This window comes from Pleurodeles waltl, chromosome 6 (genome assembly GCF_031143425.1).
Source record: "Pleurodeles waltl isolate 20211129_DDA chromosome 6, aPleWal1.hap1.20221129, whole genome shotgun sequence".
Classification (NCBI taxonomy): domain Eukaryota; kingdom Metazoa; phylum Chordata; class Amphibia; order Caudata; family Salamandridae; genus Pleurodeles; species Pleurodeles waltl.
Genome location: NC_090445.1, coordinates 355,962,642 through 355,985,601, shown reverse-complemented (window position 1 = coordinate 355,985,601; position 22,960 = coordinate 355,962,642). Strand labels below are relative to the sequence as shown.

The 22,960-nt window shown below is 45.0% G+C and overlaps 1 long non-coding RNA gene across 1 annotated transcript in view; it reads left to right on the top strand.

Moving 5' to 3' along the window:
* Positions 1-22,215, top strand: part of LOC138301931 (uncharacterized) — a 148,389-nt gene extending 126,174 nt beyond the window's left edge. Inside the window, exon 4 of the long non-coding RNA XR_011205171.1 lies at positions 21,612-22,215. This is a non-coding gene — a long non-coding RNA (uncharacterized lncRNA). The remainder of the gene's footprint in view (positions 1-21,611) is intronic.
* Positions 22,216-22,960: the final 745 nt, after the last annotated feature.

Below are 22,960 nucleotides of genomic sequence, written 5' to 3'. Positions count from 1 at the left end.
TTGTGGAGCATGCAGCAGGCAACTATTATTTGACATACCTTGTTGAGTGAGAAGAGGAGGGCTCCTCCTGATCTGTTCAAGCACCTAAATCTTGCCTTCAGGAGCCCAAAAGTCCACTCAGTGACACAACTTGTCCTCCTGTGGGCCTCATAGTAGCGGACTTCCCCTGGCATGGTTGGGTACCTCATTGATGTCAACAACCAAGGATGGGTTGGATAGCCAGAACCACCTGTGAACAAATTGGTAGAATAACATGCACATATATGTGGACATGCAACATTGTAATGGCAGGAGGCATGCATTGCAAACACACATTTTGGTTGTAACTTACTAACCAGCCAGGCTCTCTCTGTGTGGATTTGTTTCATCAGCAGTGGGACATTGCTGTTCCGCATGATGAAGGAATCATGGACTGATCCTGAATACTTAGCACTGACTTGTCAAATGTACTGGGCTGCTAGACACACCACATGAATGTTTGTGTAGTGGTAGTTTTTTCTGTTCCTCTACACCTGTTCATTGGCACTGGGGGGAACCAAAGCTACATGGGTGCCATTTATGGCTCCAACCACATGTGGAATGTGTTCCATAGCATAAAACTCTGCCTTCACATAGGCCCAATCTGCACATTGGGGAAACCTGATGGCTGTCCAGGTGTTTCAACAATGCTCACAGTACATCCCCCAAAACCAGACTGAACATGGGCTGAGACATTCCTGCAGTTAGGGTCATGGTATTCTGAATGGACCCAGTGGCCAGGAAGTGTAGCACTGACCAGACTTGAATGAAGGGAGGTATGCTAAAGGGATTGTGAATGGCAGCCATCAGATCTGGCTCCAATTGATTAAAAAAAATCCATCATAGTATGATGGTTCAGCCGAAATGTCTGGATACAATGTCTCTCCTCTATGGTGTGCAGGTCTACCAGTGGAAGGTACACTGGTGGCTGTCCTCCTCTCCTCATGGCAGGAAAAGAATGTGAAAATATGTGACCATAGTATGTGACATGCAGCATGCAGACATCTTATAAAGTCAGCTAAAGGACTCACACAAATCTGCTGTCAAGGTCGGTTACAAACTCTGACATTTTCGATACGGGGCCACTCACCTGAAAAGCAGCATGTCTGTAAGGGCGATGGTATGCCCCGACCTCCTGGAACATCTCTCGGCACTTCCTGGAGGACACAGAAACCCCAGCAAGTGTCCCAAAAGGAAAGGGGAAGTGGAAGAGAAAGAGAAAAAACACTGCCACGTCTTGCCGGTCCAGCCAGGCACCCTGTATCTTCGGGGGGCAGGTCGTTGTTGACAGAGTGATAGTAGAGTTAGTGCACTCAACTTCCTTGAAACTGAATTTCTCTTTATGATATGGGCACGGGAGCGGTAGAAGAACGCCGGGATGCTCCATCACTTTTCTTGGATAATAATAACTGTTGGCACAATTACTAACAATGCATTACCAAAAACCCAAACTGAGAACTATAACAATGAATACTGCGACACTAGGGCTGGCTTCACAGAGATTCACTGTTGCACACTACAATTAGAACTGTGGTTACACTTATCATGCACAAGAAAGACAAACAAGGGCATCACTTATATCACATGTAACTTTCCTGCATGCATAGGGTTAAACTAAAAGGAACAAAAACAATCCAAGATATAAAAATGTCCACTCTGGGTTCAAACAGTTAGGGTGGCACAGTTTGGTTTGGTTTCACTGTGTGTGTGAAAAACCCTTCAAAAAGCAAACTCCTCAAACCTGAAACACAAGCATGAATGACACAATTTAAATCCAAGAGTTATCCTATTAGATAAAGAAAAAGTCACGCAAATGCTCTTTTAAAATTGCACTGTCACTTTTTGTAGTACTTGAGCTCAAACAGATTTCCTGAAGCACATTTAGGCAAGTGACAACAATAATAATGTAGAATGTTCAGAAAAGCATTTGTCTCTTCAAAATAAGCATTCTGCTAAAATATGAGGTCTGAAATACACCAACTGTTCTAGGAAAGCGCGGCGCTCAAAGAACAAACTCCCTGGAGAATACTAGTCACTTAGCTGCAGACTTTTCCGGAGTGCTGGAGAAATGCCTGGTGTCAGCTGGTACAGGAATGAAGAAAAGAATTGCCCCAAAAGTCCTAAATTTGAGGATGACAGCAGGGGCTGGACTGCCAAGTCAGATGCTGAGATCAGGAAGCAAAACAAAGCCAAGCAAGGAGGCATGCTTCACTCTGCTATTTATAGCCAATCAGGAAAGCAGTTGCGTTTCCACATGTGGATGAGTCACCACACCCAATTAGAAGCCCATGTCTACACCTGCTCACATTAGCAAACAAACATTAGTAAAACAAGCATTGATAAAACCAATTGTGTAACACAGCACATTATGTTTATACAGAAACATGAAGCTTTAACCAAGAACAGAGATATGATTTAACCCTAAACCCTGGGGATGCTGACAGATAACGCAGGAGGCACCTTGGAGATTCCTGACAGATATCTACAGTGTACCACATAGGTATGAACCCGATGACCCATCTTGGTGCACATTCCCTCAAATAACTAATTAACTACACATACAGATACATCTGTAACTGTACTTGGTTATAGGTCCAACTGATTTGACATGTCTTACACATATTGTTGCACATTAGCTACGTTTTCAAAGCACATAGGAAATTTGTAATAGGTGTACATTGCTAACATCACATGCCCTCCAGTAACACAGCATTTACTGCACAGATACACAAATTGACAACTACACATGAAGGCAGTACTTACAGTTGTACTGCACAATATGGGGTATAGTTAATGATGCAGAATAAGAAACTCTTAAATACATGAAATGTGCTTAAAATGGCAGCCACCTGACCTACTGTACTGAACATATGGAAGTGACCTAAGTCCGCCAGCAGAAGTCGTCATGGCGGTAGGTGGTCATAACCATGGTGAGAATTGCCATTGGAAGACATTGCTTCTTTTGGTGGACTTTGGCCAATGGTGATGTCTGCCACCGGTGACGGTCATGTACGAGGCAGACGTGACCCCCATCTTCTGCAGTATTGCTCACTTGACTCCTGAAACTGCTGTCAGCAAGATCTCCCCTACCTGAGCTTCTTTGTACTGCATCTGGGAGCCATAATGTCACATCCTGCAGGTGATAGGGCCCCAGCCTTCACCCCTTAAGAGCTGAGTAAGCTTGTGGAGGAGGTCCGACCCCTTTATGAACAGCTACATGGTGCACCAGAGGAGCATGTAAGTCCAATGCAATACAAATGTGTGATCGGTGTGGTGTATGATGGTGTACCTGAAATGTAAAGTATTGAAGGTGTTGATGCATGCAGATGATAATTTATAAATGAGTGGAATTTGAGAGGATGGGAATGTTTGCCTACTTGCTGTCATTCAAGTGTACTGTTCACTACAATTTTTGGTATGGTGCATGTGGACATGACTTTTTTGTTTTGTCTGTGTCATCCACACAAGTCAATGCCCATCAGAAAAATTGACTTTGGCGTGCAATTGCGAGCAAGTCTGGACCCTGGGGGTCCACAGCAGGTGGAGCACCCACTGTAGGAAGCGGTGGGAGGTCCTGAGACGCTGGGCCCGGACGATTGCAGAGGCCCAGCTGGGGATGCCCTCACAACAAGGGAGTTGTGCACATCGGTCCTTGATCCCTCCCCTAATGGCCCTAATTTTGGCAGTGGCCTAACCTCAGGTGGATGGGCGTTTGAGGGCAGCACATAAGCCACAAGAAGTAAGTTCTGACAGAACCTATGTACTTGCCTCTGAAATTGATGATGTGTTGAGTGCTATAGGTATGGTGAATACTAGGAAGACATGATACTATAGTTGCCAACATATAAACACAGATGTAGCCATAGTATTGGGAACATGTCAATCACCTTTGTCTACCAAATAGTATGACTGCATGTGGAGACACACATGTGACTGTGCCCTATGTGTGACTCTACTCAGCCATCTATATTTGTAACCTGCTGTGTCATCCTTCGCACCTAGTGTTCCCAAGTCCATTTACCTAAATGGTAGGTTTTATAGTTCTTTGGTCTCCGACCAATCCTGTTCCACTGGATATTCTCTGTGTGTAACAGGGCCAAGTAATCCTGTGTCCTAAATTAGTTGGACACTTCATGTGAGGCTGTCATCCCAATCAGGCTATTGGTATAGCCAACTTACTACACTCCTTATGAGGTTTGAGGAGGTGTCCCCATTGTCATGTCAGATTCATACACTGGGAAATGTGAAGTTTGTTCAAGGTGGAAATCCAATAATGTGAAATTCATGGTGACAATAATACATTGACATTTCATGGTACTACATTGACATGTGTACAAATACCTTTAATCCTAATGTATTTGGTGTCAAGAAGGTAAGTGGCTAGGCTGCTGATCCCTTAGCCCATGTATATTGTCCATGCTTCATAGGGCTATACCATACGTATATGAGTGCAACATATGCTATTTGCTGCCTACATCATGTGTCAATTGATACATCGTGCTTTATTTGAAGTTGAAGCCTCTTTTTTTCCCAGATTTACCTTAGCAAATCTGAGGCTGTTTGGACAGTGTTGGTTATGGCTCTGCTTATTTCTGTCTGACTTAATTGTGTAGTAGGTGTTCCATTTCATATACACCTGTTGGTGTTGTGGGATATGTTGACATTCAATTTGCTTGACTCTAGGTGTATATGTCATTCATTGGTACTTTAGTAATCAGTTGTGTAAGTGTTAGTTCTGGACTAAGGTAGTAGGAATCACATGTCTGGACAGTTGTTAGAGATGTAGGTATTCAGATTTTGTCATGTAGAGGTTTCGATTCAGCAAGTATGATGGAATGCTATGAGCCCTTTATGCACATTGTTTGGTGTCCATTGTATTGTTGATGTTACTATGCTCCCTGTGGCTGTATCCTGTGTGCTAAGTAGGCCCCTATTGCAGTACATAGAATTGTTGTCTGTGTGATGATCATATTAGTGGGTGCAGAAATTCCTAATGAATCTTTTCCTAGTATTTAGATAGATATTTCAATGACGTGCTATGTCATTTTGTGATACACACTGTATGAGAATGCCATATGTAGTGTCTCCATCTGAGGTGTTTCCCATTGTGTAAGTTGTGTACAGAATGATGAGTTAGGCATGTGATTGGAAGGCAACATGCTGTGTCGTATTTGAAGTAAGATGAATTTACTTTCATGGAACATGACTACTGGTGATGGACTGGGTAGGTGTGGAGTAGAGTTAGGCATGATATTGTGTTATCAGTTGCTTAGACTGATTTGATGATGGACAGTGATAAACTGTACAGGGATATATTTTTGATGTAGCCAATCCATTTTGTGTAGATGCTTTTGAGTTACAATGGTGGGATGGTAGTGTAGTGGTCAGATGGTTAACTTATGCTGTGGGTGGGACTGTTGAAAGTCTCTTTGTGTGACATGATGTAGGCTCTGAATGATTTCTAACTGGGACTTTATTTCACATAGATGTGTTGTTACCGTTCTGCATGTGTGTGAAGAATGTGATGACCCTTTATCTCTCTCTCTCTTTCTGTGCACCAGCATTGGCAGGCAAAGGAGACGGGGCACAGCTGAGTAGGGAAGCTACCTGCCACGGGACCAGGAGTACTGAGACCACCGGCACCAAGGGACCCTGTGACACGGAAGGCAAGGGGAGTACCACAGGGGAGATGGGATCCATGTCATCATCATCAGAATCCGCCTCCAGTGGACACTCCCGGGCAGTAGCAGGCACACCTGGGACAACCACAGCACCATCTCTGTCTGCCACCCCCCTTATTACCAGCGCCCTTCCTCTAGCTCCCCACCCAGTTGGCCATGCCCGCTCACCCAACAGGGTGACCAGGCTTTTCCGCAGGCACCTTTACCCCTGCCCCTGTCAGGCCTGATGCCCTCATTGAGGAGGCTATTGACCTCCTAAGGTCAATTTCTGTGAATCAGTCGAGCTTCGTGAATGCCATCTAGGGACTGGCAACTCAGATACAACCCGAGCAATGCGTTCCTGGAGGGCATTCACAGTGCATTGGCTGGCCTACGGAGATCTTTTCAGGCTACGGCCTCAAACTGATGGCAGCCAGTCACCCTTTGTCTCCTGTCCCCCTCTACCTTACTCTTCCCAATCCCAAACCCCTCTTCCCTGACCCAGCCAAAGCACACAGACAGACAAGCATGCATCAACCTCAACATTCAAGGGTAGTTCAGACAAACACAGCACCACAAGACACACCACCGGCATGCACACAAGCAACATACACCTACACACACATCAGCAGTCATAACCTGTCCTGACACCCCCACCAACCCCAGCATGACAGACACAACACCTGCAGACACCACACCAACATTCACAGATCCAGCCAATACACCTATCTTATCCGCCATCAGCACCACAGCAGACCCTCAGACATCCACTCCAGTCACCACACCCACAGAGGTCACAACCACTGGCACTCCTACATGCAGCACATCATCATACCTGCAGTCACCACCCCAACAGACTCTCAACCACCCACCACGGCATCCCCCAGCACCTCCACCCTCCACAAGTTCCACACACATAAACACTCTCACTCACCTACCCAACAGAGACCCACCACCCCCAAGCATACCTCCCACACACACACACACACATGACAACACAGACATATCAGACAACCACTCCCTCACCCTCCCCTCCCAAATGCATTTCTGATGACCATCCACATGTGTCTAAAAAAGTGATCCTTTCATGTTTTGACATTTTCCCTACTCCTCTTCCCCCTGCAACAACCTTAAACACTCCATTTCCCTCCCCAGACTCATCCCTTCCACCTCCAAGGCCTCCCATACCCCCTCTGCAAGTGCCTATGTCCCTTCTCCCACCAAGAAGTGTATCCCTCCCAAGAGAACCCAACCCTCCCCTAAGCCTAGACCAAAACCCCGCCTCCCAAGCCCAATCCCAATGTACCTCTCCAAAGCCTAAGCCCCATCCCCTACCTCCCCCCAAAAAAATCTCTGAGGTGCCTACCTGCCCCCTTGATGCCCCTACCTGTGGAGGTTACATGGCAGTCAGGAGTCAAGTTCGGGGCACCAAGATGTGCATCAAGGGCATGTTGCAATATTTATGTTTGGCTGGGTCTGTGGCCTTGGATATTTTCATATTTGTTCCAACTTTCAATAGATAAGTGGACCCACCAGGTGTTAATTTTGACTTTACATATTTCTCCAGAATTTATTTTCTTAGGGCATATTTGAAAATGGCTGAAATTGTTTGTGTGTGACTATTTGTGTGCAAGTGGTGCTTATGCTGCCTGCTTTTTTCTGGGTAGCATGTGAGGTTGTGTGCAGTGCATTTGTCCCCAGTGATGGGTGTGTGCTGTGTGATGGCCATGTGTATGTTGAGGACATGTTGTTGTCATGGTATTGTGTGGTGTTTCTGTTGATTTCTGTTTGTTACAGTATTGTGTGGCTTTGACTGCTTTGACTGTGTATGTGTGTGTGTTTGTGTGTTTGGTGAATGGTACGCCAGATATGGTGTGATGTGTGTCTGCTGGGTATGTTGAATGCTGCATTGTATAGTTGTGTAATTGTGTGTGTTTGTTCCCTGTTGGTGGTATGTTGTGTTGTATGTGTGATTTGCCAATGGGTAGTGTCTATTGGGGGTGCTTGCCAATGCATTAATGGTGCTGTGGTTGTGGTGTTGTAGTGTCATTTTGTGTTGTTGTGTGTTATTGTGTGCTGTGTTTCTGGGAGTAGATGTGTGTCTTTGAGGTGTGTGTGTGATGGCCGTAGTGTGTGTACTGTGTATGTGCATGTGTGTAAGTGGCTGTCTGTGATTGTGCGTGTCAGTGTCAGGTTACATGTGTGTCACCCTCACCACCAGTACCTGATTGGTCTGTTGTGTGTGCATAGGAACTTTGGCAATTTGCAACAGTGACAGGTAAGAGTTTGTACTTATGGTTGCTGTCGTTGTCGCTGATTCCAAAGTCGTTGGATGAGCAGGAGCAGTGGAAAGATGTGTAGTTCAGGTTCCATGTGGCTCCGGACGATTATGGCCTCCTGAAGGTGAGTGCCTCCGTTTATACAGTTGGTTTCCACCTGGATTTCTGTGGTGGCGTGACTGCAGCGTAAACCTTGACAGTGTGCAACCTTGTAACCTGTCTGGCAGAAAAATGGTCTCCGCCTGCCTCCAGGTGACTACCATCATCTGTGATGGCTAGATCGCACTGGCAGTGCCAGCGGTGCTTTGGCTGTATTCTGTTGGGAATTCTGCCATGGTCATAATATGGTGGTCTTCTCCGCCAGCCTGTTGGCTTTGCGACTGCCACCGCTGACATGATGGTACTGGGACCGCCAAACTCGTAATGAGGCACTTAGTCTCTGAAATGGAAGTCAAAAATCTCCAGCAGGACAAGGCAGTGGGCTGTAGTCTGAGACAATTCCAAGACTCGAATACCCCTTTGGCAAAGGATCACTGAAAAGGGCTTTCTGCTGTGGATAAGACGGTAGATGGAGAAGCCAGAGGGTCAAACTAAATTGTGATGTAGAGTAGATCAAATATGACATTTTGAAAAATAACCTCTAAATCACATGCTAGTATGGATACCCATAAATTCAGAGATGTAGAAAGGACTGCCTCCCCCAAACGCTATATCCTGTACCCATTTCAGAAATTCATAAGATTCCTCAATATCTATTTTCATTCTGCCTAATTGACTATAAGAATTGGTCTTTACTTGGTACTCAATAAAAACCTATTGCTGCTTTCTTGTGTAAGGTTAGAATGATCAGTATATTGGAGGAAAATGCCCCTTTTTTTGCCTCTTTTTGTGCAGTCACCCAAACTTTTTGTTAGATTTTCTGGCTGTTTTTTGGACTTTGCACACTGGTACACTGCTGTTCAGTGCCCTTTGTATGTACTCTAAACCTTAAAAACATGTCCAACTGGTATACTCCTAACTGGTATATTCAAATTACCTACAACTCCCCAGTATATGGCACAAGTATCGTATGCTGGTATAAATATAGTAAACTATACTATACCATATTTAGCACCAGGACGCTTCTCAGAGCAGCCGTGCACTCTATAAATCAGGTTTTATTCATTAATATATAGTAAGTTAGATGTGACTAGTGGACAACAGCACATTTCTGCCACCACTAAAGTGACAATGCAAAACATGACAGCAGGCCAGCCAACACTAACCTTGCTGTGCAGGTTTAAACTGCATATTTTAACAGTCAAAATAACCCTTTTTGATGGTCTTTAATCATCTGTTTAAATATTAATCGGTCATCAGGCTTAAGTCATAGGCCTGCAACATGTTATAAGGTTCTACTTAAGTGTATGACACAATAAGTGCTGCCGGCCCACAGGTGACATTTAATTACTAGGCCCTTGGTATATGGTATACCACTCGACGAGGGACTTACAAGTAAATAAAATATGCCAATTGGGTATAGCTAATTTAAACATGTTTTGGGGGAATGAGCACAAGCACTTTAGCACTGATTAGCAGTTGTAAAGTGCACAGAATTCTAAGGCCAACAAAAAGAAGTTCAGCAAAATAGAGGAGGAGAGGCAAACGGTTTTGGGGTAAGATGACCATAAGGATGACAGGTCTAGCAATCAGTCTTTATCAACCATTGCAGTACAATGTTACCAACTGTATCAAGTTTTTAACATTTATAAAAGTCAACATCGCAGCCCTCAAGTTATCAATGGCAGTGACTGAGTTAATTTCCATGGAAGGATGAGAACTGTGAAAGAAATGAAGCACAAATTCTAGGTGCTGAGGAAAATTGCTGCTTTCCTGTCTCTCCTTAATAGCAAAAGTTTCGAAGCAATTCAAATATTTAGGGCCTAGTGCCACTTTAGCGCCGCCATAGCGTCATTTTTTTGACACTATGGTGGCACTGAAGTGGCTTTAAACGCACCATATTTACAAAGTGGAGCAATGCATGCATTGTGCCACTTTGTAAACCCTTGTGCCACATTATGCCTGTGCCATGCAGAATGTATGAAAGGGGGGTGTTCCCCCATTAGGGGGGCTGAAAAAATGACACAAGGAAATCTAAACGATGTCCTTGAGCCATCATTGCACCCCTTTTAACGCCTGCAGGTGTTAAAAGGGAGCATGCCATTGCATACTATAGGCCCCTATGTACTCAGCAGGTGTAGCGCCAGCATTTTTGAAATTCTGATGCTATTGCCTCCTACCCTGTGCGATGGTGTGCCGTATTTAAAATACAGTGCACACATGGTTGCGGTAGGGGGGCATTAAAGAGCGCAAGGAAAGTGGAGCTGCACTGGGTGCAGCACCACTTTTCTTAAATCAGCCCATTACAGTTTAAAAATGTTAAATCAGACAAATTCTCATTCTGCCTCTTTCTATCCCTCAAACTACAACTGTGAAAGTGGAAATAAGTCACGTATTGCAGAATTTATACATTCAGATGAATCAAGTTAGGGGCCAGATAATGGGTGTTTTTGAGAGTGTTAACTTGCAGACGTACAAACCCTAGTGAAGTGTCAAATGTACTTCAAACATACAGGTTACTCAGATACCTTTTTACAAATTGGGTGGAATAGGATGCCGTATTTACCAGGGGCCAGATGTACGAAAAAACCAAATTGCGAGTTGCAATTTGCGAGTCCTTCCGACTCGCAAATTGCAACTCGCAATTTGGTATGCAGTACGGTGTCTCAGACACCGACTGCAACTCGCAATGGGGTCGCAATGACCCACCTCATGAATATTCATGAGGTGGGTCGCAAATTGCGGCCCCATTGCGAGTATAGGCACTCGCTAACATGGAGGCCTGCTGTAGTCAGCAGGCCTCCATGTTAGCGACCTGCTTTTAAATAAAGCAGTTTTTTTTTTTTTTGAAATGTAGCCCGTTTTCCCTAAGGGAAAACGAGCTGCATTTCAAAAAATCCGAAACCTTTTGTTTCGGTTTTTTCAGGGCAGGGAGTGGTCCCTTGGACCACTCCCTGCCCTGAAAAAATGTTTTGGGGTCCATTTACAAAGGGGAAGGGGTCCCATGGGGACCCCTTCCCGTTTGCGAATGGGTTACCATCCACTTCAAGTGGATGGTAACTGCGACTCCATTTGCGACCGCATACGCGGTCACAAATGGAATTGCATACCATTGCGAATCGCAAATAGGAAGGGAACACCCCTTCCTATTTGCGATTCGGAAATGCATTTTGCGAGTCGGATCCGACTCGCAAAATGCATTTCAACATAGCAAAGTGGCTTTTGCGAGTCGCAAACGGCGTTTTTCGCCGTTTGCGACTCGCAAAACCCTTGCTACATCTGGCCCCAGGTCTGTTAACGTTTTTAGTGTGGGCGTCGGCAACTGGCTGACGCCCACACTCCCTCCCTGGTGTGGGTCACGACCAGTGGCCGACACCAGGAAGGGTATATATATTTGTTTTTCTATTCCCCGGGAGACACAGAAGCTTCCGTGTCTCCCCCCTGGCCCCCACCCGCCCCTTTGTGACGTCGACGTTACAAAGGTGTTTTCCCCATCAAAGCAGGATGCAGCCTTGTGGCCGATTCCTGCTTCGACGGGGAAAACGGCTTTCCCCACGTTCGGGAAGGCATTGTAAGAAAGGGGAGAGTCTCCCCTTTCTTACGAGGCCTTCCTGAAAGTGTGTACTGGCCCCCGGTCGCAGCACAGCTGCGATCGGGGGGCCAGGAAAACTTTCAAAAGGCCTCGTAAGAAAGGGGAGACTCTCCCCTTTCTTACGAGGCCTTCTGAAACTGTTTCCTGGCCACCGATCGCAGCACAGCTGCGATCGGGGGCCAGGAAACACCACTAGACGCCAGGGATTTCACTTGGGGGGGTCGACCCCCTCAGAAAACGGGCCGCCCCCCCCCCCCCCCCCCGGGGGCATATTTTATACAAAAAAAAAAAAAAAGTAGGTGCCCCCCCCCGGGGAATTTTGGCCCCCAGGGAACTGTACAACAACTAAAAAAAAAATAGAACTATATGTAGATCTATATATATATATATATATATATATATAGATATATCTATGTAGATATATCTATGTACATGGATATATCTATAGATATATCTATGAAGATATATATATATAGATAGATCTATATATATCAATCAATCAAAGAGATTTATAAAGCGCGCTACTCACCTGTGAGGGTCTCAAGGCGCGGGGGAGGGAAAGGGGCTGGGAGGTTCACTGTTCGAAAAGCCAGGTTTTGAGGCCCTTCCTGAAAAGAAGTAGGTTTTGGGTCTTGTGAAGGTGGGTTGGGAGGGCGTTCCAGGTTTTGGGTGCAAGGTAGGAGAAGGATCTGCCCCCGGTGGTGGTGTGTTTGATGCGGGGGACAGAGGCGAGAGAGAGGTCAGCTGAGCGGAGGTTTCGTGTAGGGGTGTGGAAGGTGACTCTCGTTTAGGTAGGCAGGGCCTGTGTTGTGGAGTGATTTGTGTGCGAGGATGAGGATCTTGAAGGTGATCCTTTTGTCAATGGGGAGCCAGTGGAGGGATTTGAGGTGTGGAGAGATGTGTTCGTGTCCGGGGAGGTCGAGGATGAGTCGTGCTGCTGAGTTCTGGATGCGTGTAGTTTGCGCTTGAGTTTTGGAGTGGTGCCGGCGTAGAGGGCGTTTCCGTAATCAAGTCTGCTGCTGATGAGTGCGTGAGTGACATTTTTTCTGGTCTCTGTGGGGATCCATTTGAATGATGGAGGTGAGAGCGTTGATTTGTTGGGTCATCGAGAGGGAGGAGTCTAGGATGATGCTGAGGTTGCGTGCGTGGTTGGCGGGGGTTGGTGCAGGGCCTAGCGTGGTGGGCCACCATGAGGGGTCCCAGGTGTTTTTGTGTGGGCCAAAGAGGATTATTTCGGTTTTGCTTGAGTTGAGTTTCAGGTGGTTGGCTGTCATATATATATCACTTTTGTCAATATGTGTGTGGTTTCCCTGGGGGGAAAAGGGTCAGACTTGTCTAGTGGCAGTTTTAGTGCCATAAAGAAGCGCAGAAGGTTTATATGCCTACTGCAAAGAGCAAATCTGTATTTTATGTAAATAGCTGAGTACATTAGTAAAGTCAGCCATTACCTGCGCTATAATACCAATGAAATGTATGTGCGGGGTGGAGGGCGGCTATGGAGAGATGAAGGGCACTTTTGCTGGGTGGTAATAAGAGAATCCTAGGAGGAGGGAGTGGGAGCACCAATAATGATTGTTGGACTGGGCGCAGGAGGTGCTAAAGACTGTGATGAATGGTATGTGATAAGGTGTTTTTTGAGTGTCTTGAAAGAACGTGCTGATTGAGGGAAGAAGCGCAGGTAAGGTGGCCTCTACTGTTGCACGTATATCACACACACCATCGATTTTGTGACTGTCTACGTAGGCTAGTGTTTTAGAGCAACAGTTTAGCCAATAGCAGAGATGGCATCTTGATGGATGACTGCTGCCTGCACTCGGGTTCGGCCATAGGATCAGAGACTGAGATATCAGATACTGAGACAGCATCTGAGGGATAGGACAATGGCGCAGACTCTGGGAGTGATTTTTCAGTCGGAGGAGTCCCATTCGATAACTCCTCTTCCAGTACATTATGAGGGAGGTGATGAGGACAGTCCTGCTGTCCCTTCGCAAGCTGTTTGTGCAACTGGGTAATAGTGGGTTAGCCCAACCCAGAGAGCAGGTGAATGCGGCGGCAAGCAGAGAGAGAGAGAGTGCTCTCTTGGGAGCTCCCCAATTTAGTTCAGCCCCAAATTCCACCACCCAAATCGTATTGTGGAGACATCAAAATTATCTATGGCAAAACAAACTGGTTTTGTAAGGCAGGCACCTGTGTTTTTGGTCCTGGATTCGGCGGCCATATAGAGAAACACACTAAAGCCAAACATTTCTGGAAACTAGACATTCGGGGGAGTCCACAGAGGTGTAACTTGTGTGGATTCCCCAAAGTTTTCTTACCCAGAATACCCTGCAAAGCTGAAAAGTTGAATAAAAACTCTATTTTTCTCGCATTTCTGTCACACAAACTACAGGAATATGCTGGGATCCACAAAATTCCTATCACCCAGTGACTCCTCACCTGTCTTGATAAAAACACTACCCCACTTGAGTGCCTATACCTAGTGCCTGCGTCAGGAATGGATCACCCCAGGGTCAACAGCTGCCTCACGTAAGGACCAACATTGACCATTGTGTGATCTATTCCTGTCGCGGGCACCAGGCCTACCCACACAAGTGAGGTATCATATTTATCGGGAGACTTGGGGGAATACTGGGTGGAAGGAATTTTGTGGCTCCTTACAGATTCCGGAACTTTCTGTCACCGAAATGTGAGGAAAATGTGTTATTTTAGCCACATTTTGAGGTTTGCAAAGGATTCTGGGTAACAGAACCTGGTCAAAGCCCCACAAGTCACCTCATCTTGGATTCCCCTGGGTTTCTAGTTTTCAAAAATGCGCTGGTTTGCTAGGATTCCCCAGGTGCCGGCTGAGCTAGAGGCCAAAATCCACAGGTAGGCACTGTTTTCTATGAAAAAATTTGATGTGTCCATGTTGTGTTTTGGGGCATTTCCTGTCGCGGGCGCTAGGTCTACCCACACAAGTGAGGTATCATTTTTATCAGGAGACTTGGGGGAACTCTGGGTGGAAGGAAATTTGTGGCTCCTCTCAGATTCCAGAACTTTCTGTCACCATAATGTGAGGAAAACTTGTTTTATTAGACACTTTTTGAGGATTGCAAAGGATTCTGGGTAACAGAACCTGGCCAGAGCCCCACAAGTCACCCCATCTTGGATTTCCGTAGGTCTCTAGTTTTCAAAAATGCACAGGTTTGGTAGGTTTCCCTATGTGCCGGCTGAGCTAGAGGCCAAAATCTACAGGTAGGCACTTTGCAAAAAACAGCTCTGTATTCTGTCAAAAAATGTGATGTGTCCACGTTGTGTTTTGGGGCATTTCCTGTCGCGGGCGCTAGGCCTACCCACACAAGTGTGGTATAATTTTTATCGGGAGACTTGGGGGAACGCTGGGTGGAAGGAAATTTGTGGCTCCTCTCAGATTCCAGAACTTTCTGTCACCGAAATGTGAGGAAAACTTGTTTTTTTAGCCACTTTTTGAGGTTTGCAAAGGATTCTGGGTAACAGAACCTGGTCAGAGCCCCACAAGTCACCCCATCTTGGATTCCCCTAGGCCTCTAGTTTTCAAAAATGTACAGGTTTGGTAGGTTTCCCTATGTGCCGGCTGAGCTAGAGGCCAAAATCTACAGGTAGGCACTTTGCAAAAAACAGCTCTGTATTCTGTCAAAAAATGTGATGTGTCCACGTTGTGTTTTGGCATCGCAGGAAAAAGTTACAGAGTAAAACATAAAGAAAAATGGCTGTTGTTTTCAGCTCAATTTCAATATTTTTTTATTTCAGCTGTTATTTTCTGTAGGAAAACCTTGTAGGATCTACACAAATGACCCCTTGCTGAATTCAGAATTTTGTCTAGTTTTCAGAAATGTTTAGCATTCCGGGATCCAGCATTGGTTTCACACCCATTCCTGTAACTAACTGGAAGGAGGCTGAAAGCACCAAAAATAGTAAAAATGGGGTATGTCCCAGTAAAATGCCAAATTTGTGTTGAAAAATGTGGTTTTCTGATTCAAGTCTGCCCGTTCCTGAAAGGTGGGAAGATAGTGATTTCAGCACCAGAAACCCTTTGTTGATGGCATTTTCAGGGGAAAAACCACAAGCCTTCTTCGGCAGCCCTTTTTTCCCATTTGTTTGGAAAAAACGAAATTTTCACTGTATTTTGGCTATTTTCTTGGTCTCCTCCAGGGTAAACCACAAACTCTGGGTACCATTAGAATCCCTAGGATGTTGGAAAAAAAGGACGCAAATTTGGCGTGGTTAGCTTATGTGGACAAAAAGTTATAAAGGCCTAAGCGCGAACTACCCCAAATAGCCAAAAAAGGGCCCAGCACTGGGGGGGGGGAAGGCCCAGCAGCTAAGGGGTTAAAACTATTGTACCAGTTGAGATATTACCTGGGTGTGGTAAATACATCCTATTCCGAGTTTGTTTTCAACAGTTAGGCATGGCTGGAGATATGGCAATTATTCATGGATACTGTGTTTTGAGGAGCACATACATTATCACCTGTTTCAAATTGTGCTTTAAAGTGTGGCATAATTTGAAGATTTTAGTGCTTGGTGCACCAAAACCTGCATGCATGATGGCATTTTTTCCCCGGAACATTTCTGCAGTGTTAGACAGAATATCGGAACCAAAAATATTTTGGAACAAATTATCATGTCAAGAATATTGAGGACAAACATATTGTGAAGGTAAGTGTCTTTACATAAGCAAAGTTTTACTATATATAACTCCACATATATGTACCTTGTGCTGAAGGACTATAACAGTTAATTTCTTATTAAAAATAATGATGGTTGTGAATTAGGACCCTGTTGTTAGAATCTATCCCGTATTCCCTCCTTTTAGATAATCTTATTAATTTGTGTGATATGTTTATGCAACTAATTGATGTCATTATATTTTCAACGCTATTCAGGCAGAAGCGCTATTGGCACCTACACAGAAAAACTTGAAAGAAACGTGTTTTATAATAAAGGCTTTATAAATTACCATGAAAAAGGTGTTTCCTTGAATATGTGAACCATGACAGCGTCTGACTCTAGTATGCAGGGATGTGCAGTAGGGTTCGGAAGAGGAGGTTGAAGAAAGGAAGGATGTGGGGAGCCAGTCTGCCAGCAGGCAATACTTTGGCCTTGAGAAATCTTCTGCATGTCATATAAGAGGATAATTTATCTACTGACTGGGTTCTTTTCCTTCCAACTTGGCCACCAGCCGTTAAACCCTTGTTCGACTTACAAACTATTCGATTCAGAAACATCGTTTTTCACACTGTCTCCAACTGTAATTCAGACCAATATCTGTTTGCGAATTGCATATTGTAATAAAAATAACTGTGTTATTCGGATCTCTCTGAACTTGGGGGTAGGGTTACCAAGATTTTGCCTCATGGATGCATCACCATTGTTGCGCAACCCGATGCAAAATCATTTTAGGTATTTACTAAGCCATAGAAGGCCACTTTGAGTGGCTTTGCATAGTTTAGTAAATACGAAGCAATGCAGTCCATAGTACTGCCTTGCGTTACTTTGCACCGGGTAGGCATTACATTGGCGAAGCATGGGCATTCCTGTGGATTCACCTGTGTATTTTGATGCAAACCCAGGTTAACAAACACTTGCAATCCAGGGTTTGCACCAAAATGCCTACCCATCAGAGGCATATCAGGGAGAAATATATTTATGTCCCCTTGTTAATTCCTCTTTCTATATGTGCTGCATTCTGCACCACATATAGAAAGTACAATATGCTTCTAACAATTGTTTTTGTACAGGAAGGTGTCCTTTTCTTCACAAAACAATCCTGCACTTAACATAGACATCCTTGCACTATTGTGCAAGGGTGCCTGCGTTTGTGCTAGGGTGCACGCAGTACCCTAGAGCAAGAAGAAAGCAGGTGAGCTCCATATCTTTGTAAATATGGAGCGTTTCTGCCTTCTCCCTTTCACGCAACACAGTGCAGAAAGATACCTTCCTGAGTTGCTGAAGGAATGGTAAAGTGGGAAGGGTATGCCCAAATGTGGGTACCATGCTCACCCTGCTACTGATTCAAGATAGCCTGGCTGATGAGGGGTGATACCTTCAAACCGATCCCAGGATGCTGGTTTCCAGACGAGGGAGGACTTGGCTTGACAGTTTGTTGTGGACTGTTTCCTTGGGGAGCAGAGTCAAGACTGATTTGCATATGGCTGGGTCCAAACTGGGGTGGCGTGGTAGGGTGAATGTTTGCACTGTTCAACATTCCATCAACATCTGTTCTTTCTGCTTTTGTCACCCTAAGTGAAAAGGGTATGACCAGACGTGGGTCCAGTGCTCACTGTGCCACTGGATTCAAGCAAGCCTGGCTGGTGAGGGGACCCTTCAGGGTGAGATGAGGATGAAAGTCTTTAATCCCCTGGGTACCCTGGATGAGCTGGTCTCGTCCACAGTTGCAGCTCGTCCTGCACCCGGCCCAGAGGGGGAGCTCTGGGCCTCCCACCCCCCTCCCCAGGTCATGGATGGAAGAGGAATCGCTTCCTCTTCCACCCTGGCCCCCCTTCTGCCCCCCAGTGATCTCTGATGATGTCAGTACGTGATCGCCTGCTTACCTCATGAGAGGTCACCACCCATCGCAATGGAAGCAAAGCATTTCTCTTCCGACAGGGAGGTGGGGGCAGGCAAAGGCATGAAAGGAAAGGAAATGATTTCCCTTTCCTTTCATGTCTCTGTAAGCATTTCTGCAACGCGATCGTAAGCAGAAATGCCCACTAAACACCAAGGAGTTTTTTTTTTAATGCTTACAGTGGAGGGGAGCAACCCCTTGGGCAAGGATCTTTCCCCTGGGGGCCATTTAATTATTATGCCTTTTCTGCCCCCTGGGGGCATATTGGCCTACTTAAATTAGGCCGATCCGCCCCCAAGGGTGGCAGAAGCCACTTGACACCAGGGCTAATTATTTTTTATAACATTTTAGATGTAGGGGGCGACCCCTTAGGCAAGGGTCGCTCCCCTAGGGGCAAATTGTATTTAGGTCATTTCTGCCCCCCTTGGGGGCAGATCAGCCTATTTTACATAGGACAATCAGCCCTTTTTTTATCTGGACATCAATTTCAGGCAAGGGTCGCTCCCCGGGGGGGGGGCTAATTTATTTTAGGCCATTTCAGCCTCCCTTGGAGGCAGATCAACCTATTTAATTAGGCCAATATGCCCTTGTGGGGTGGGGGGGCAAAAAACCCTCAGGCAAGGGTCACTCCCCTGGTGGGCAAATTTATTGTAAAACCATTTCTGACCCCCTTCGGGGCAGATCGGCTTATTCGATTAGGCTGATCTGCCCCAGAAGGGGGGCAGAAACCACTAGGCATCAGGGATTGGTGTGTGTGTGTTTTGTTTGGTGGGGGTAGCCCCTTGGGAAAGGGTCGCTCCCCATGGGGGCACATTACTATTGGATAATTCTGCCCCACTTGGGGTCAGATCAGCCTATTTTTGTAAGGCCTATTTGCACCAAAGGGGGGCAGAAAGCCCCCCAGAGACCAGGGAAGAATTATTTTTCAAAAAAAGAAGATGGGTGTATGGCCATACCCCCATCCCAAATAAATGGGGACAAAGTTGTTCTGCCCACCAGTGGGCAGATGGGGCAATTACCCCTGATCCACTACCGGGGGCAGAAAGCCTACTAGATGCCAGGGAATTAAAAAACAAATAGTATGGGCAATGTCATACCCCCACAACAATTGAAGGGGGTAACAGTTGTTCAGCTCTCCCCCCACACACTAAAACATCTTATCCAACGGCAATCAAGAGGACATTTGATTATTTTGGGTTTTGGTTTTACATTTGGGCCATGAGAACTTGTCTAACTCTCAAAATCGTCCCACTTGGAATGGTGAGGGCTGCACTTTTTGGACTTAGGGATGCTGCATGTAGAAAAATCTATGAGACCTAGACACATCTGAAAACTAAACACCTGGGTGAGTCCAGGGTGGTGTGCTTCACATGCACCCCACACCATTTTCTTACACACAATGCCCTGCAAATCTCCAACTTTGCTTGAAATCACAAATTTTTCCCACATTTGTGTGATGGAACCATCCTGAATCTGAATGAATCCACAAAATACCTACCACCCATCATTGTTGCATCTATACCGATAGAAATTCTGCTGCACTTGTCAGCCTAAATTTTATTTATTTTTTCAAACTGCCCTTTTGGACCCACTTTGGTTCCCCCTAATTTTCAACATGTATTTGGCTCTTCCCTGTCACAGGCACGTACGTGGCCCACCTACATACGTGAGGTATCATTTTTACCGGGAGATGGAGGAAAACATTGGATGGTAGGAAGTGTGTGTGGGTTCGGTGATCCCACACAGAAATGTGGGAACAATGTGATTTTTTAGCAAAATTGAGGTTTGCTGAGGATTCTGGGTAAGAAAACACTGGGGGATCCACGAAAGTCACACCTTCCTGGACACCCTTGGGTGTCTAGTTTTCAGAAATGTTTGGGTTTGGTAGGTTTCCCTAGATGGCTGCTGAGCCCAGGACCAAAAACTAAAGTGCCCCCCGCAAAAACAGGCAGTTTTGTATTTGATATTTTTGATGTGTCCACATAGTGTTTTGGGACATTTCCTGTTGTGGGCACTAGGCCAACCCACACAAGTGAGGCACCATTTTTATCGGAAGAACTGGGGGAACTCTGGTTAGAAGGAAGTCTGTGCGCACCCCTCAGATTCCAGAACTTTACAGCACCGAAATGTGAGGAAAACGTTTTTTTGCCAAATTTTGAGGTTTGCAAAGAATTCTGGGTAACAGAACCTCGTGAGAGCACCAAAAGTTACCCCATCCTGGGTTCCCCTAGGTGTCTAGTTTTCAGAAATGTACAGGTTTCCTAGGTGGTGGATGAGGTAGAGGCCAAAATCCACAGCTAGACACTTTGCAAAAAACAGGTTGATTTTCTTTAGGAAAATGTGATGTGTCCATGTTGTGATTTGGGGCATTCCCTGTCACGGGCACTAGGCCTACCCACACAAGTGAGGTACGATTTTTATTGGGAGACTTGGAGGAATGCTGGGTGTAAGGAAATTTGTGGCTCCTCTTATATTCCAGAACTTTCTATCACGAAAATGTGAGGAAAAAGTGTTTTTTGCCACATTTTGAGGTTTGCAAAGGATTCTGGGTAACAGAACCTGGTGAGAGCCCCACAATTCACCCCATCCTGGATTCTGCTAGGTTTCTAGTTTGCAAACATTCACATGATTGATAGGTTTCCCTAGGTGCCTGCCGAGCTAGAGGCCAAAATCCACAGCTTGGCACGTTGCAAAAAACAGGTCAGTTTTCTTTTTGAAAATGTGATGTGTCCATGTAGAGTTTTCTGTTGCGGGTATTAGGCCTACCCACACAAGTGAGGTACTATTTTTATCGGGGTACCTGGGGGAACACAGACTAGAAGAACAAGTGTTATTGCCCCTTCTCTTTCTCTACATTTTTTCCTTCCAAATGTAAGACAGTGTGTAAAAAAGATGTCTGTTTGAGAAATGCCTTGTAATTCACATGCTAGTATGGGGACCCTGGAATTCAGAGATGTGCGAATAGCCACTGCTTCTCAACACCTTATCTAGTGCCCACTTTGGAAATACAAAGGTTTCCTTGATATCTATTTTTGACTCTTTATATTTTACTAAATAAATTGCTGTATACCGGGTATACAATGAAACCTATTGCAAGACACACCTCATTTATTGGCTCTGCATATCTAGGGTTCTTGATGAACCTACAAGCCCTATATATCCACTCAACCAGAAGAGTGTAGTAGACGTACAGTGTATTGCTTTTGAAAACTGACATGGCAGGAAAAAAGTTACAGAGTAAAACCTGGAGAGAAATGGCTGTTTTGTTTGCCTCAATTTCAATAGTTTTGTATTTCAGCTGTTATTTTCTGTAGGAAAACCTTTTAGGATCTACACAAATGACCCCTTGCTAATTCAGAATTTTGCCTACTTTCCAGAAATGTTTAGCTGTCCAGGATCCAGCATTGGTTTCACACCCATTTCTGTCACTAACTGGAAGGAGGATGAAAGCACAAAAAATAGTAAAAATGGGGTATGTCCCAGTAAAATGACACAATTGTGTTGAAAACTGTGGTTTTCTGATTCAAGTCTGCCTGTTCCTGAAAACTGGGAAGATGGTGATTTTAGCACCACAAACCCTTTGTTGGTGCCATTTTCAAGGAAAAAAACACAAGCTTTCTTCTGCAGCCCTTTTTTCCATTAAAAAAAAAAAAAAAACTACATCTTTGCTGTACTTTGGCTAATTTCTTGGTCTTCTTCAGGGGAACCCACAAACTCTGGGTACCTCTATGATCCCTAGGATGTTGGAAAAAAAGGACGCAAATATGGCGTGGGTAGCTTATGTGGACAAAAAGTTATGAGGGTCTATTTGCAAAGTGCCCCACATAGCCAAAACAAAAGGCCTGTCACCTGAGGGTGAAAAGGACTGGCAGCGAAGAGATTAAAAGTTATTTGTTTGTAACTTTTTGTCAGTACTGTGGTACTTTCTAGATAGTACTGTGGTACTGTGTAAAAAAAAAATTTCAAAAATTAAATATGTAAAAAATTTAACGTACACTGTGGTAAGCTACATTTTGAAATAAGGTGTTTCACAGTGCATTTTTCATTTTTTTTTACATATTTAATTTTTAAACACATTTTTTTTTAAGTACCACGGTACCTTTTATGTTGTACTGCAGTCATCCTTCAACTTTCTTAAAAAAAAAATAAAAAAAAAATATATATATATATATATATATATATAGTAATAAACTACTTTTCACTACCTTTACATACTTACCTAAAGTGCCTCAATCCTTAATATGCACATAAAGACCATTAGAACACTCTAGGTCTACTCTAGGTCTACTTCTACCTACAACACAGACTAAGGGCCTCATTATGAGTTTTCCGCCCGCCAAATTCTTGCGTTCAGGAGACCGTCAGTGCGGTCTTCTTCCCACTGGCCCTATTATGAGTTTCCCGCTGGGTCAGCAGGCAGAAACAATGTTTCCGCCCGCTGGCCCAGTGGGAAAGACACAACAACAATGACGCCAGCTCATAACAGGGCCAGCGGCAATGCTTTTGTATGTTGGGTACACCACAACCCGTCTTGCAAATCACTGTCTGCAAAGCCCTGTGTCAGATCCAGGCACGTGCCAGGGACTGGTTTCTATTGATTTAATAGCGCACCATGGCCAATTATGCAAGCAGAGTCATTGTACTCAAAGTGATTGTGCCACTTTTTACAAAAAAAATTCCGCAGGTGTTGTTGTGGTTGACTGGTCGTGAGTGAAGATCCCCGGAT